Source organism: Muntiacus reevesi, chromosome 2 (assembly GCF_963930625.1).
Source record: "Muntiacus reevesi chromosome 2, mMunRee1.1, whole genome shotgun sequence".
Classification (NCBI taxonomy): domain Eukaryota; kingdom Metazoa; phylum Chordata; class Mammalia; order Artiodactyla; family Cervidae; genus Muntiacus; species Muntiacus reevesi.
In genome coordinates, this window is record NC_089250.1 from 258,212,091 (window position 1) to 258,226,756 (window position 14,666).

The 14,666-nt window shown below is 41.5% G+C and overlaps 1 long non-coding RNA gene and 1 pseudogene across 3 annotated transcripts in view; both read right to left on the reverse strand.

Moving 5' to 3' along the window:
* Window positions 1–14,666, reverse strand: part of LOC136161288 (uncharacterized) — a 95,995-nt gene that overhangs the window by 8,764 nt on the left and 72,565 nt on the right. The window lies entirely within an intron of this gene.
* Window positions 11,467–14,140, reverse strand: LOC136161252 (hypoxanthine-guanine phosphoribosyltransferase pseudogene; annotated as a pseudogene).

Consider the following 14,666-nt stretch of genomic DNA (forward strand, 5'->3'; position numbering starts at 1 on the left):
ACAGAGAAGGGGTTAAGAGGGAAGGGAATTGGTTAGGGAATGTAGAAAAAAAGACTGGCAGGGGACCAGGCTCAAGTTAAGGGAGGACCTGCACAGGGGAATGGAGAGGATTAAAGGGGGAAAACGAGAGTTGTTAGGGTGAAATGCTGCAGGTTTCATGGGAAGGTCATGAGGGGGACAGAGAGAGTAGTGAAGGATGGGGTATTTCAAGGAGATAGATGTCTTTATAGCTGCAAAGTCTAGAGGTCATCAGGGAACAATAAAGCATTCTGGAGGGCAGGGATAAGTTAAAATTCACAAGGGGCAGAAACAGTGTTATGGAGGACATGGATAGGGTCACTGGATCTTGGGAAGAATTGTGGGGGATGATAAGGGGAAATCAAGAAGGGAGAGAAATCAGGCAGCTCTACCTGAACTATATCAAGAGAAGACACTGAGGCAGCATATTGGGGGCAGTGGGGTGATGTGGGGGGCCACTGTGCCCGCATCAACACCTGCAGGGTGGGAGGGAGTTGTTTACAGTGCAAGTACTGCACCAGTTCTCAGCAACACCTGTGTGTCCAGTGGTTAGGTACCAGAGCAGGCATCTGTGGTGACCAAAGCCAGTGGTATGCACACCCATGTATTTGGCAGGCTAGCTGCAGGTGCCTGTGTAGTGGCAGGTATCAGATTGAGACACACACTTGGGGCAGGGGCGAACCATCAGCATTGGCATTTTTAGATATAAGCCTGCAAACCATATGCAGAGACACAAACAAGTTTGAAAATTTTAGTGAAGAAACTGGAAACTATTTGAAGTGAAAGAGATTGGAGAAAATCAAACAAATTCTAGAATTGAGAAATATCAGGAATTGTTCTGCCTGTGCTTTATTGACTATGCCAAAGCCTTTGACTGTGTGGATCAGCACAAATGGTGGGGAATTCTTCAAGAGATGGGAATACCAGACCACCTGACCTGCCTCCTGAAAAATCTGTATGCAGGTCAAGAAGCAAGAGTTAGAACTAGACATGGAACAACAGACTGGTTCCAAATAGGAAAAGGAGTACGTCAAGGCTGTATATTGTCATCCTGCTTATTTAACTTATATACAGAGTATATAATGAGAAATGCTGGACTGGATGAAGCACAAGCTGGAATCAAGGTTGCCAGGAGAAATACCAATAACCTCAGATATGCAGATGACACCACCCTTATGGCAGAAATAGAAGAAGAACTAAAGAGCCTCTTGATGAAAGTGAAAGAGGAGAGTGAAAAAGTTGACTTAAAACTCAACATTCAGAAAACTAAGAATGGCATCTGGTCCCACCACTTCATGGCAAATTGATGGGGAAACAGTGACAGACTTTATTTTGGGGGGCTCCAAAATCACTGCAGATGGTGACTGCAGCCATGAAATTAAAAGACACTTACTCCTTGGAAGAAAAGTTATGACCAACCTAGACAGCTTATTAAAAAGCAGAGACACTACTTTGCCAACATAGGTCCATCTAGTCAAAGCTATGGTTTTTCCAGTAGTCATGTATGAATGTGAGAGTTGGACCATAAAGAAAGCTGAGCGCCAAAGAATTGATGCTTTTGAACTGTGGTGTTGGAGAAGACTCTTGAGAGTCCCTTGGACAGCAAGGAGATCCATCCTAAAGGAAGTCAGTCCTGAATATTCATTGGAAGGACTGATGCTGAAGCTGAAACTCCAATACTTTGGCCACCTGATGTGAAGAGCTGACTCTGGAAAAGACCCTGATGCTGGGAAAGATTGAAGGCAGTAGGAGAAGGGGACGACAGAGGATGAGATGGTTGGATGGCATCACCGACTCAATGGACATGAGTTTGAGTAAACTCTGGGAGTTGGTGATGGACAGGGAGGCCTGGCGTGCTGCAGTCCATGGGGTCACAAAGAGTCAGACATGACTAAATGACTGAACTGAATTGGGAATTGTTATGAATTCCCAGCATCCCATTGTTATGAATTCTCATCCCATGGATGAGATCAACAGGAAATTAGACATAGACAAAGAGAGAAGTGGTGAGCAGAAGACAGGTCAGGAAAAAACTAAATAGACCATAGTATAGAGGGGAAAGAAAAGGAAGAGATTGTGTGCCAGGGCTGATTCTAGGCACACTATCAGCTGCAGGGCTTCTGGCTCCTGGCAAGCACTTGTGGCTGCCAGGTCTTGCCCCAAGTGCATGGCAGTGCATGAGCCAGCAGCATGAACTGACTTGGCTGGAGGGGCTGCCACAGGGGATCACAGACATGCAGGCCAGTGAGAAGAGAGGGTTCAGGGGACTGGGCTGACAAGCAGCTGTGGGAGCCCTGGCTCTCCATGTGCATTCCTGTGGCCGTAGCACCTCACAACAGGCAAACAGTTTCTCCATTCTTGAAGAATATTTTTGCTGTGCTTGATTTTTTTTTTTTTTTTTTTGCTGGCAGTTGATGGATTTCAGACATTGAAGATATCATTCTAACCATCTTCTAAGCTTTGTTTCCTTGCTGTTTAAAAATCAGCCATCAATCTGTCATTTCACTGAAGGAACCTTTTTTAACATTTTCTCTTTGCCTTGGTTTTCTGCAATTCTCCTAAAATATAACTAGGGGTGGATTGTAATTATTCTGTTTGGGGTTCATCAGACTTCCTGTGTCAGTCCTCAGTCTGATGTCAGTCATCAGGTCTGGAAAACTCCTTGTCATTATGTCTTCAAATGTATCCTATATGCCATTCTCTTCTCTTCTTTCTGGGATTCTAGCCATATGTACGACAGACCCTCTTCCTTTTTTCCCCCTCCATTCAGTTCAGTTCAGTTCACTTTAGTTGTTCAGTCGTGTCCGACTCTTTGTGACCCCATGAATTACAGCACACCAGGCCTCCCTGTCCATCACCAACTCCCGGAGTTCACCCAAACTCAAGTCCATCCAGTCGGTGATGTCATCCAGCCATCTCATCCTCTGTCGTCCCCTTCTCCTCTTGCCCCCAATCCCTCCCAGCATCAGGGTCTTTTCCAATGAGTCAACTCTTCCAATGAGGTAGTCAAAGTATTGGAGTTTCAGCTTCAGCATCAGTCTTTCCAGTGAACACCCAGGACTGCTCTCCTTTAGGATGGACTGGTTGGATCTCCTTGCAGTCCAAGGGACTCTCAAGTCTTCTCCAACACCACAGTTCAAAAGCATCAATTCTTCAGTGCTCAGCTTTCTTCACAGTCCAACTCTCACATCCATACATGACCACTGGAAAAACCACAGCCTTGACTAGACAGACCTTTGTTGGCAAAGTAATGTCTTTGCTTTTTAGTATGCTGTCTAGGTTAGTCATAACTTTCCTTCCAAGGAGTAAGCATCTTTTAATTTCATGGCTGTAGTCACCATCTGCAGTGATTTTGGAGCCCCCCAAAACTAAAGTCTGACACTGTTTCCACTGTTTCCCCATCTATTTGCCATGAAGTGATGGGACCAGATGCCATGATCTTAGTTTTCTAAATGTTGAGCTTTAAGCCAACTTTTTCACTCTCCTCTTTCACTTTCATCAAGAGGCTTTTTAGTTCCTCTTCACTTTCTGCCATAAGGGTGGTGTCATCTGCATGTCTGAGGTTATTGATATTTCTCCCGGCAATCTTGATTCCAGCTTGTGCTTCTTCCAGCCCAGCGTTTCTCATGATGTACTCTGCATATAAGTTAAATAAGCAGGGTGACAATATACAGCCTTGACATACTCCTTTCCTGATTTGGAACCAGTGTGGTTCCATGACCAGTTCTAACTGTTGCTTCCTGATCTGCATACACGTTTTTCAAGAGGCAGGTCATGTGGTCTGGTATTGCCATCTCTTTCAGAATCTTCCACAGTTTATTGTGATCCCCACAGTAAAAAGCTTTAGCATAGTCAATAAAGCAGAAATAGATGTTTTTCTGGAACTCTTTTGCTTTTTCGATTGTTGTTGTCATTGTTCAGCCACTAAGTCATGTCCGCATGACTTTGCAACCCTGTGGACTGCAGCACACCAGGTTCCTCATCTCCAGGAGTTTGCTCAAATTCTTGTCCATTGAGTCAGTGATTCTATCTAATCATTTCATCCTTTGCCACTCTCTTCTCCTTTGGCCTTCAGTCTTTCCCAGCACCAGGGTCTTTTCCAATGAGTCAGTTCTTCGGATCAGATGACCAAAGTATTGAAGCTTCAGCATCAGTCCTTCCAATTAATATTCAGGGTTGATTTCCTTTCAGATTGACTAGTTTGATCTCTGTGCAGTCCAAGAGACTCTCGAGAATCTTCTCCAGCACCAAAGTTGAAAGCATCAATTTTTTGGCACTCGGCCTTCTTTGTGGTCCAACATGTGAAAGCAACCCAGTGTCCATCAATAGATAGATGAATAGAGAAGATGTGGTATTATATACACACACACATGGCTGAGTGGTATTCCACTGTGTGTGTGTGTGTGTGTGTGTGTGCATGTGCACGCATGCTGAGTGGTATTCCATTGTGTGTGTGTGTGCACACACACACATACTGGGTTGTGTCCAACTATTTGCAACCTCATGGCCTATAGCCCACCAAGATCCTTTGTCCATGGAATTCCCCCAGGCAAGAATAATACTGGAGTGGGTTGTCATTTCCTTCAAATATATATAGCGAGACAATAGAATACCACTCAGCCCTAAAAAAGAATGAAATTTTGACACTTGCAACAGCATGGATGGACTTGGAGGGTATTACACCTAGTGAAGTAAGTCAGACAAAAAAAGAAAAGTGTATGTCATCACTTATATGTGGAATCTAAACAACTGAATGGTTATAATAAACCAGACTCACAGATACAGTAAACAAAGCAGTGGTGGTTACCAGAGGGAAGAGGAGGGGCAAGAAGGGAGAATTAAGAGGTACAAACTACTAGGTATAAAATTAGGAAAATTTTCAGGGATATATTTATAGCACAGAGAATATAGTCAATATTTTATAACTTTACATGGAGTATAAGCTATAAAAATTTTGAATCAGTATGTTGTGCACCCAAAACTGATATAATATTGTAAGTCAACTATATTTCAATTTTAAAAGATAAAGGAAAAAATCCTATCTGAATTCATTTATATTATAATGAAGCTAGTTATCAGTTGAGGTGATTCAACACGTTGAGGCTTACAGTAAGTCTTCTTACTCATAAACATGGTATTTCATACAGGACTTACAGAACTTTAGCTTTATTATAAATGGACTTTTCTTTCTATTGTATAATCTAACTTGTTATTGGGGTAGGAGAAAGGAATTGAGTTTTTAATGTTGACATTTTGGCTATCTTACTGAACTTTTTGGTGTATAACCCATCATTTAAGAAGCTTGAATTTTCTATGTAAAATTTGAATTTTTTAAAACAATTTTATACTTCATTTTATATTTTTTATTTTAGTTCTTTGGCTAACCTATCTGGTACAATATGAAGCATAAGCAAGCATCCTAATTGCATTTTTATTTTTGCATGAAATTGTTCTAATGTTTTACCAGTCACATAACTAGATTTCTAATAAAAATTCCATCTGTTCAAAACATTTTCTTCTAATCTCAGCTTGCCAAGATTTTTTAAATTAAAAATTTGTTGATTATATCAAACATTTTCCAGCACTGATTAAAATTTAATTCAGCACATTAACAAAATTATAAACCATCCTTGTACTCCTGAAAAAACCTGATTGGTTCACTATCCATTGCAGTTGACCCTTGAACAAGGAGGAAGTTAATCTAAGTATGACTTAAGAGTCAGTCCTCCATATCTGCAGTTCCTCCAATTTGCAGATTCAACCAAACATGAACCATGTAGTACTGTAGTACTTACTATTGAAAAATACCTGCATATCAATGGAGCTGCACAGTTCAAACTCATGTTGTTCAAGTGTAAATTATATTCTTTTAATGCATAGTGGATATCATTTACTTATATCTCATTTTGTGCCTCTATTTGTAAATGAATTTATTACTTTCCATTTTGGGGCCAATCTCTCAAGTTTGCACTGGGGCTGTGCTGGCAATATCACATAGGCTGAAGAGCATTCCAGGTTTTTCTGTTTTTTTGTTTGCCCTCTCTGCATACTGGACCGTCTGAGTCAGTGTTCTAACTAATCCCTGATGGTCTCTGAGCTACTGTTCTACCAGTCTCAGTAGTTATGTGCTTCAGGAATTTTTCGGTAGAATTGGTCCTATTAGGAGACTCTTGGTGTCACGTTTGTTATGTTAAAAGCTGATCCCTTTGCTGAGGCTCTTAATTTTTTGAAAACTTGATGCTATTTCAGCTGAAAAAAATTGGCAAGGCTATTTAAAAAATTGAGGGAAGCCATTTAAGAAATTGAAAAGTAATCGCAAACAACATTGGGTAGTTGTGACTTTCAGTTCTGTATCGGTTGAATTTATGTGCTCTTTTCCCTGTGTACATGGTGGTTCTATTTTTCTCCAATTTTTTTTATTAAAAAAAAAAAAGACTCCAAGGGATCTTCCCAACCCAGGGATCAAACCCAGGTCTCCTGCATTGCAGGTGGATTCTTTACCAGCTGAGTCACAAGGGAAGCCCAAGAATACAGGAGTGGGTAGCCTATCCCTTCTCCAGTGGATTTTCCCGACCCAGGAACCAAGCCAGGGTCTCCTGCTTTGCAGGTGGATTCTTCACCAACTGAGCTATCAGGAAAGCCCCTCCTTGTAGGCTAGCTGCTAGGATCTATTCACAGCTTGGCAAAATTCTCTTGGCCTTTGCCCTCCTTCATTCCGTACTCCAAGGCCAAATGTGCCTGTTACTCCAGGTGTTTCTTGACTTCCTACTTTTGCATTCCAATCCCCTATAATGAAAAGGACATCTTTTTTGGGTGTTAGTTCTAAAAGGTCTTATAGGTCTTCAGAGTGAAGTTGCTCAGTCGTGTTTGACCAAAAGACATTGCTGTCAAGAGCAATATTGCATAGGAACCTGGAATGTTAGGTCCATGAATCAAGGCAAATTGGAAGTGGTCAAACAGGAGATGGCAAGAGTAAATGTCGACATTCTAGGAATCAGCGAGCTAAAATGGACAGGAATGGGTGAATTTAACTCAGATAACCATTATATCTACTACTGTGGGCAGGAATCCCTTGGAAGAAATGGAGTAGCCATCATGGTCAACAAAAGAGTCTGAAATGCAGTACTTGGATGCAATCTCAAAAGTGACAGAATGATCTCTGTTCATTTCCAAGGCAAACCATTCAATATCACGGTAATCCAAGCCAATGTCCCAACCAGTAATGCTGAAGAAGCTGAAGTTGAACAGTTCTATGAAGACCTACAAGACCTTTTAGAACTAACACCCAAAAAAGATGTCCTTTTCATTATACAGGACTGGAATGCAAAGGTAGGGAGTCAAGAAACACCTGGAGTAACAGGCAAATTTGGCCTTGGAGTATGGAATGAAGCAGGGCAAACACTAATAGAGTTTTGCCAAGAGAACACACTGGTCATAGCAAACACCCTCTTCCAACAACACAAGACTCTACACATGAACACCACCAGATGGTCAACACCGAAATCAGATTGATTATATTCTCTGCAGCCAAAGATGGAGAAGCTCTATACAGTCAGCAAAAACAAGACCAGGAGCTGACTGTGGCTCAGATCATGAACTCCTTATTGCCAAATTCAGACTTAAATTGAAGAAAGTAGGGAAAACCACAAGACCATTCAGGTATGACCTGAATCAAATCCCTTATGACTATACAGTGGAAGTGAGAAATAGATTTAAGGGACTAGGTCTGATAGACAGAGGGCCTGATGAACTATGGACGGAGGTTCATGACATTGTACAGGAGACAGGGATCAAGACCATCCCCATGGAAAAGAAATGCAAAAAGGCAAAATGGTTGTCTGAGGAGGCCTTACAAATAGCTGTGAAACAAGAGAAGCAAAAAACAAAGGAGAAAAGGAAAGATACTCCCATTTGAATGCAGAGTTCCAAAGAATAGCAAAGAGAGATAAGAAAGCCTTCCTCAGCAATCAATGCAAAGAAATAAAGGAAAACAACAGAATGGGAAAGACTAGAGATCTCTTCAAGAAAATTAGAGATACCAAGGGAACATTTCATGCAAAGATGGGCTTGATAAAGGACAGAAATGGTATGGACCTAATAGAAGCAGAAGATATTAAGAAGAGGTGGCAAGAATACACAGAACTGTACAAAAAATATCTTCACAACCCAGATAATCATGATGGTGTGATCACTCACCTAGAGCCAGACATCCTGGAATGTGAAGTCAAGTGGGTCTTAGAAAGCATCACTATGGAAAAAAAAAGAAAGAAAGAAAGAAAGAAAGAAAGCATCACTATGAACAAAGCTAGTGGAGGTGTTGGAATTCCAGTTGAGCTATTTCAAATCCTGAAAGATGATGCTGTGAAAGTGCTGCACTCAATATGCCAGGAAATTTGGAAAACTCAGCAGTGGCCACAGGACTAGAAAAGGTCAGTTTTCACTCCAATCCCAAAGAAAGGCAATGCCAAAGAATGCTCAAACTACTGCACAATTGTACTCATCTCACACGCTAGTAAAGTAATGCTCAAAATTCTCCAAGCCAGGCTTCAAGGATACATGAACCAAGAACTTCCAGATGTTCAAGCTGGTTTTAGAAAAGGCAGAGGAACCAGAGATCAAATTGCCAACATCCACTGGATCATCGAAAAAGCAAGAGAGGTCCAGAAAAACATCTATTTCTTTTTCATTGACTATGCCAAAGCCTTTGACTGTGTGGATCACCACAAACTATGGAAAATTCTGAGAGATGGGAATACCAGACCACCTGACCTGCCTCTTGAGAAACCTGTATGCAGGTCAGGAAGCAACAGTTAGAACTGGACATGGAACAACAGACTGGTTCCAAATAGAAAAAGGAGTACGTCAAGGCTGTATATTGTCACCCTGTTTATTTAACTTATATGCAGAGTACATCATGAGAAACGCTGGGCTGGAATCAAGATTGCTGGGAGAAATATCAATAACCTCAGACATGCAGATGACACCACCCTTATGGCAGAAAGTGAAGAGGAACTAAAAAGCCTCTTGATGAAAGTGAAAGAGGAGAGTGAAAAAGTTGGCTTAAAGCTCAACATTCAGAAAACTAAGATCATGGCATCTGGTCCCATCACCTCATGGGAAATAGATGGGGAGACAGTGGAAACAGTGTCAGACTTTAGTTTTGGGGGGCTCCAAAATCACTGCAGATGGTGATTGCAGCCATGAAATTAAAAGATGCTTACTCCTTGGAAGGAAAGTTATGACCAACCTAGAACAGCATATTAAAAAGCAGAGACATTACTTTGTCAGCAAAGTTCCGTCTAGTCAAGGCTATGGTTTTTCCAGTGGTCATGTATGGATGTGAGAGTTGGACTGTGAAGAAAGCTGAGCGCTGAAGAATTGATGCTTTTGAACTGTAGTGTTGGAGAAGACTCTTGAGAGTCCCTTGGACTGCAAGGAGATCCAACCAGTCCATTCTAGAGGAGATTAGTCGTGGGTGTTCATTGGAGGGACTGATGCTGAAGCTGAAACTCCAATACTTTGGCCACCTCATGTGAAGAGTTGACTCATTGGAAAAGACCCTGATGCTGGGAGGGATTGGGGGCAAGAGGAGAAGGGGACGACAGAGGATGAGATGGCAGGATGGCATCACTGACTCGATGGACATGAATTTGAGTAGACCCCAGGAGTTGGTGATGGACAGGGAGGCCTGGTGTGCTGTAATTCATGGGGTCGCAAAGAGTCGGACACGACTGTGGGATTGAACTGAACTGAAAGCACACCTGCATTCCTTGGCATGTCGTCCTGTTCATCTTCAAAGCCTTGAACAGAGAATCTCCCTCCATCAAAACCACACTCATACTTTGTATCTGACTTCCTCTGTCTCTGACCTCTAGAACCACATTTAAACGCTTCATCATGTGTTTAGGTTAGGTCCACCCAGATAATCTTCTTAAGGTCAACTATACCAATAATATCACAGGAATGATATCCCATCATAGTCACAGTCTCAGAGATTCTATAGGATTGTACACTAGGGACAGGAATTATTTTTGCAGTTGGGGGGGCACATTAGAGTTTTGCAAACCACAGTCAGATAATATGATTTTGTATGATTTAAATCCTTTGAATTTGTTAGTTTTATGACAAAGGATATGGTCCATCTTGATGAAGTTCCATGTGCCCTTGAAAAGAATATGATCTGCTTTTGTTGGGTGGAGTGTTCTATAAATGGCAATTATATCTAATTGTTTGATAATATTCAGTTTTTCAATGTACATGCTAATTGTCTGTTTGTTCTATCAGTTACTGAGAGAGGAATGTTGAAGTCTTCAAATATAATTGCAGATTTATTCATTTGTTATTTTTTTCAGGTTTTGACTCATGTATCTTGAAGTTCTGTTAGGCGCACATACAATTAGCATTCTTGTCCTCTCATTGAATTGTCCCTTTTTGCATTACTTAATGTCCCTCTTTATCCATGCTAATTATCCTCACTCTGATATCTCTGCCTGACATCAATATAACCACACATCTCTGTTTTGTGTTTGTGTTGCTACCTTCCCTCCTCCCAATCTTTACTTTTATCCTATATGCATCTTTAATGTTAGTCTTATAGACAGGATATAATTGGCTCTTTTTAAAAAATGAATTCTGAAAATCTTTATAATTTTTGTGTTTATCACATGTGCATTTAATGTAATGGCTGGTGTGTTTGGCATTAAGTCTACCATTTTATTATTTGTTTTATTTGTTCCCTCTGTTTTTTGGTCCTCTGTTTTCCCTTTCTGACTCCCTTTTGGATTACTTGAGTATTATTTTAGTACTCCATTTTAATTGATCTCGTGATTTTTGAGTATATGTCTTTGCATATTTTGTTCGTGGTTGCTGTAGGGAGTACAATAAACATGCTAGCCTAACCAGAATATTTCACAACTCAGGTGGAATATAGCAACCTCCCACCATGTTGGTCCCTTCACCCCCTCTCCTTTATGTTTTAAAAAGTTAGCCATATGTATTACATCTACATACAATGAAAATCTCATCAATGTTATAATTTTTGCTTTCAACTGTAATACACATTTTCAAGAATCAAAAGGTGACTAGTCTATCATGTTTACCCAGATCTTGACCATTTCTATTGCTTCTACTTCTTCCTGACATTCCAAGTTTTCCTGTAGTATCATTTTCCTTTACTAAAGAATTAACTTTGGTTTTCCTTTTAGAGCAGGTCCATGCCAATGTATTCTGTTGGCTTTTTTCATCTGAAACTATCCTTATTTCACCTTTATTCCTGAAGGGCATTTCCCTCAGAGACAGAATTCTAGATTGACAGTTCTTTTCTCTCAGTACTTATAAATAATGTTTCTCTTCCTACTGAAGGTCTGATTTTTTTTTTTCTTTTAAAGAGACAGCCTTTATTTGAAATATTTTTACAGTGAAGAATTCAAAACATGGTAAGTTCTGGAACTTATTGACCTGTATTTAAAAGGAACTGTTAACAAAGATTCATCAGAAATAATCTGAACAAGCAAGAAAATACAGTTAATACTACTGAAACCTACTAAAAATATTCCAGGACATATGGTTTCTCTGACACAATAATACCTCTTAAGTACTGTCACAGATACGAAACTGACTGCTTTTCTAAACACACAGCAGTACAGTTAACAACATTCAATCACTTCTGTTCTTTCTTGACTATATAAAAATTAAAATACCAATTAAAAAACTAATACAGTCTTATCTTTAAATGTTACAGATACAATTTTCATATTTTCAGTCAATAGTGGTGTGGCTTCAGAGATTTATCATTCACGAGCCAAACAACAATCTGCTCAAAGGGAACTGATAGTCTATAGGCTCACAGTGCAAATGAAGAGTTTGGGAATGAAGCAACTGACATTTCTAAAACACAAAACAGACAAAATTCTTAGGAGACACACGGTAAGTTCTTCTAAGCAGCTGGCCACAAAACTAGAACATTGGATAATTTCACTCGTGATTTCAGTGGGACTCCAGATGTTTCCAAACTCAGCTTGAATGTTCACCTTCGGCTTTGTATTTTGCTTTTTCAGTTTCACTAGTGACACAAACATGATTCAAATCCCTGAAGGATTCATTATAGTCGAGGGCACATCTCACAAGGAACTTGTCTGGAATCTCAAATCCAACAAAGTCTGGTCTATATCCAACACTTCGAGGGGTCCTTTTCACCAGCAAGCTTGCAACCTTGACCATCTTTGGATTATGCTGCTTGACCAAAGAAAGGAAAGTTTGCATTGTTTTGCCTGTGTCCATTAAATCTTCAACAATCAAGACATTCTTGCCAGTTAAAGTTGAGAGACCATCTCCTCCAACGACTTTTATGTCACCTGTTGACTGGTCACTACAGTAATTACAGGATTTATCAGTCTGATAAAAATCCACAGTCATAGGAATAGATCTATCACTATTTCTGTTCATGCTTTGATGTAATCCAGCAAGTCAGCAAAAAATTTATAGGCCCCCATTGAGTACACACAGGGCCACGATGTGATGGCATCCCATCTCCATCACAACTCGAGCAAGCCGCTCGGTCCTGTCCATTATTAGTCCACAAGGAATAAACACCCTTTTCAAATCCTCAGCATAATGGCTGGGTATACAAAATAAATCTAGGTCATAACCTGGTTCATCATCACTAATCACGACGCTGGGGCTGCTGGTCGCTGTAACGGAGCCAGCTGGCGCACGGGCTGAAGGAAGTATGGGGAGGAGCTGAAGGTCTGATTTCTGATAAGACATTTCAGTCATTTAAACTTTTGTCACTCCTAGCAAACTATTCAAGAAAGTTTATTATCAAGTTACATCAAATTCAGAACTGTCTTCTTGAAGAAGTATCAACCAAGCAGTATTGGTAACATATGACAACCCATCACATCAAAGAAAAATCATTAAGAGGGTTTGAAGAGGCGATTGTTGGGGCCCAAGGGTGAACTCGGTGGCCGCTTAACGCCCCCCGCCGCCTGCCCCTCCCGGTCATTGCGGCCAGTTGGGGGTCCTGGGGTCCGTGGTCACCCTCGGCTCCAGGTACCGCATCGGGGGTGAGTGGCGACACCAGGTTCATGGCCTCCGCCGCGGCTCCGTCAGCCTTGGTTCTCAGGACCTCGAGTCTGGCGGCGGCGCCCAGCTCCTACGGGGTCTTGCGAGGGGCCCTCCCGCACCCTGCCCACACTGGCAGGTACTTCTGCCTCGCGGGCTCTGTGGGCCTCAACATGTGCTTGCAGTTACGCTTTCAGAAGCCTGATGAAGCCGCCAACATTCCAAACCACCATTATGGCCGACTCCCAGGAAGCGGGGAGCTGAGAGCAACGAGCCGGCTGATTCGCTAGCGTGCCTGGGCTCCCTCTGCGGCTGCGCTCTCCACCCTTAGCAGCGCTCCCGGACTGTCACTGAGACACGGCGAGAGAGAATGAGGTAGGGGAAATGACGCGATTCCGGGAACAGAGACGACTTCAGTTAAGACCCAGTTCAGTTCAGTTGCTCAGTCGTGTCCGACCCCATGAACCGCAGCACGCCAGGCCTCCCTGCGCATCACCAACTCCCGGAGTCCACCCAAACCCATGCGCATTGAGTCGGTGATGCCATCCAACCATCTCATCCTCTGTCATCCCCTTCTCCTCCTGCCCTCAATCTTTCCCAGCATCGGGGTCTTTTCAAATGAGTCAGCTCTTCACATCAGCTCGCCAAAGTATTGGAGTTTCAGCTTCAACATCAGACCTTACAATGAACACCCAGGACTGATCTCGTTTAGGATGGACTGGTTGGATCTCCTTGCAGTCCAAGGGACTCTCAAGAGTCTTCTCCAACACCACAGTTCAAAAGCATCAATTCTTCGGCGCTCAGCTTTCTTTATAGTCCAACTCTCACATCCATACATGACCACTGGAAAAACCATAGCCTTGACTAGACGGACCTTTGTTGACAAGTAATGTCTCTGCTTTTTAATATGCTGTTCTAGTCATAACTTGGTCATAACTTTCCTTCCAAAGAGTAAGCGTCTTTTAATTTCATGGCTGCAGTCACCATCTGCAGTGATTTTGGAGCCCAGAAAAATAAAGTCAGCCACTGTTTCCACTGTTTCCCCAGTTAAGACCCATGACCATATTTAAGAAACTGTACATCCTTAAAACAAAAACGGAATGAACAGTATGTTATAAAAGAGAAGGCTACCAAAAATTTCGGGACGAAAATGTACAAGCTCACGGTGCATATTAATTTAATAAATCAGTATATTTCAGGAACATGAGACTGGATTATAAACTGGACATTAATTGAGTAAGAAGCTGGAGATCTTAAGGATATACTGTGGAAGGCATATAGTTTTTCAACCCACAAGCAAAAACAATGATAGTCAGAAACTTCCAGTGAAAAAATAACAAGGAAACCAAAAATAAAACAACAACTGTACAGGAACTCATCCTTCAAATACCAAACAATGTAAAATGTTGCAAAATTTTGAACAGAGGGTTGGAATGTATGAAAGTGGACTCTATTTCAGGGTCCCAACTAGTAACATGCAGTTCTAGACCTTGGAGCCAACCAGAAGGAAATCTAGTTATAGCGCAAAGCATTGTGATATATTGAGTAACATTTAAATGATCATCATGAAAAAGCTGAAAAAAATC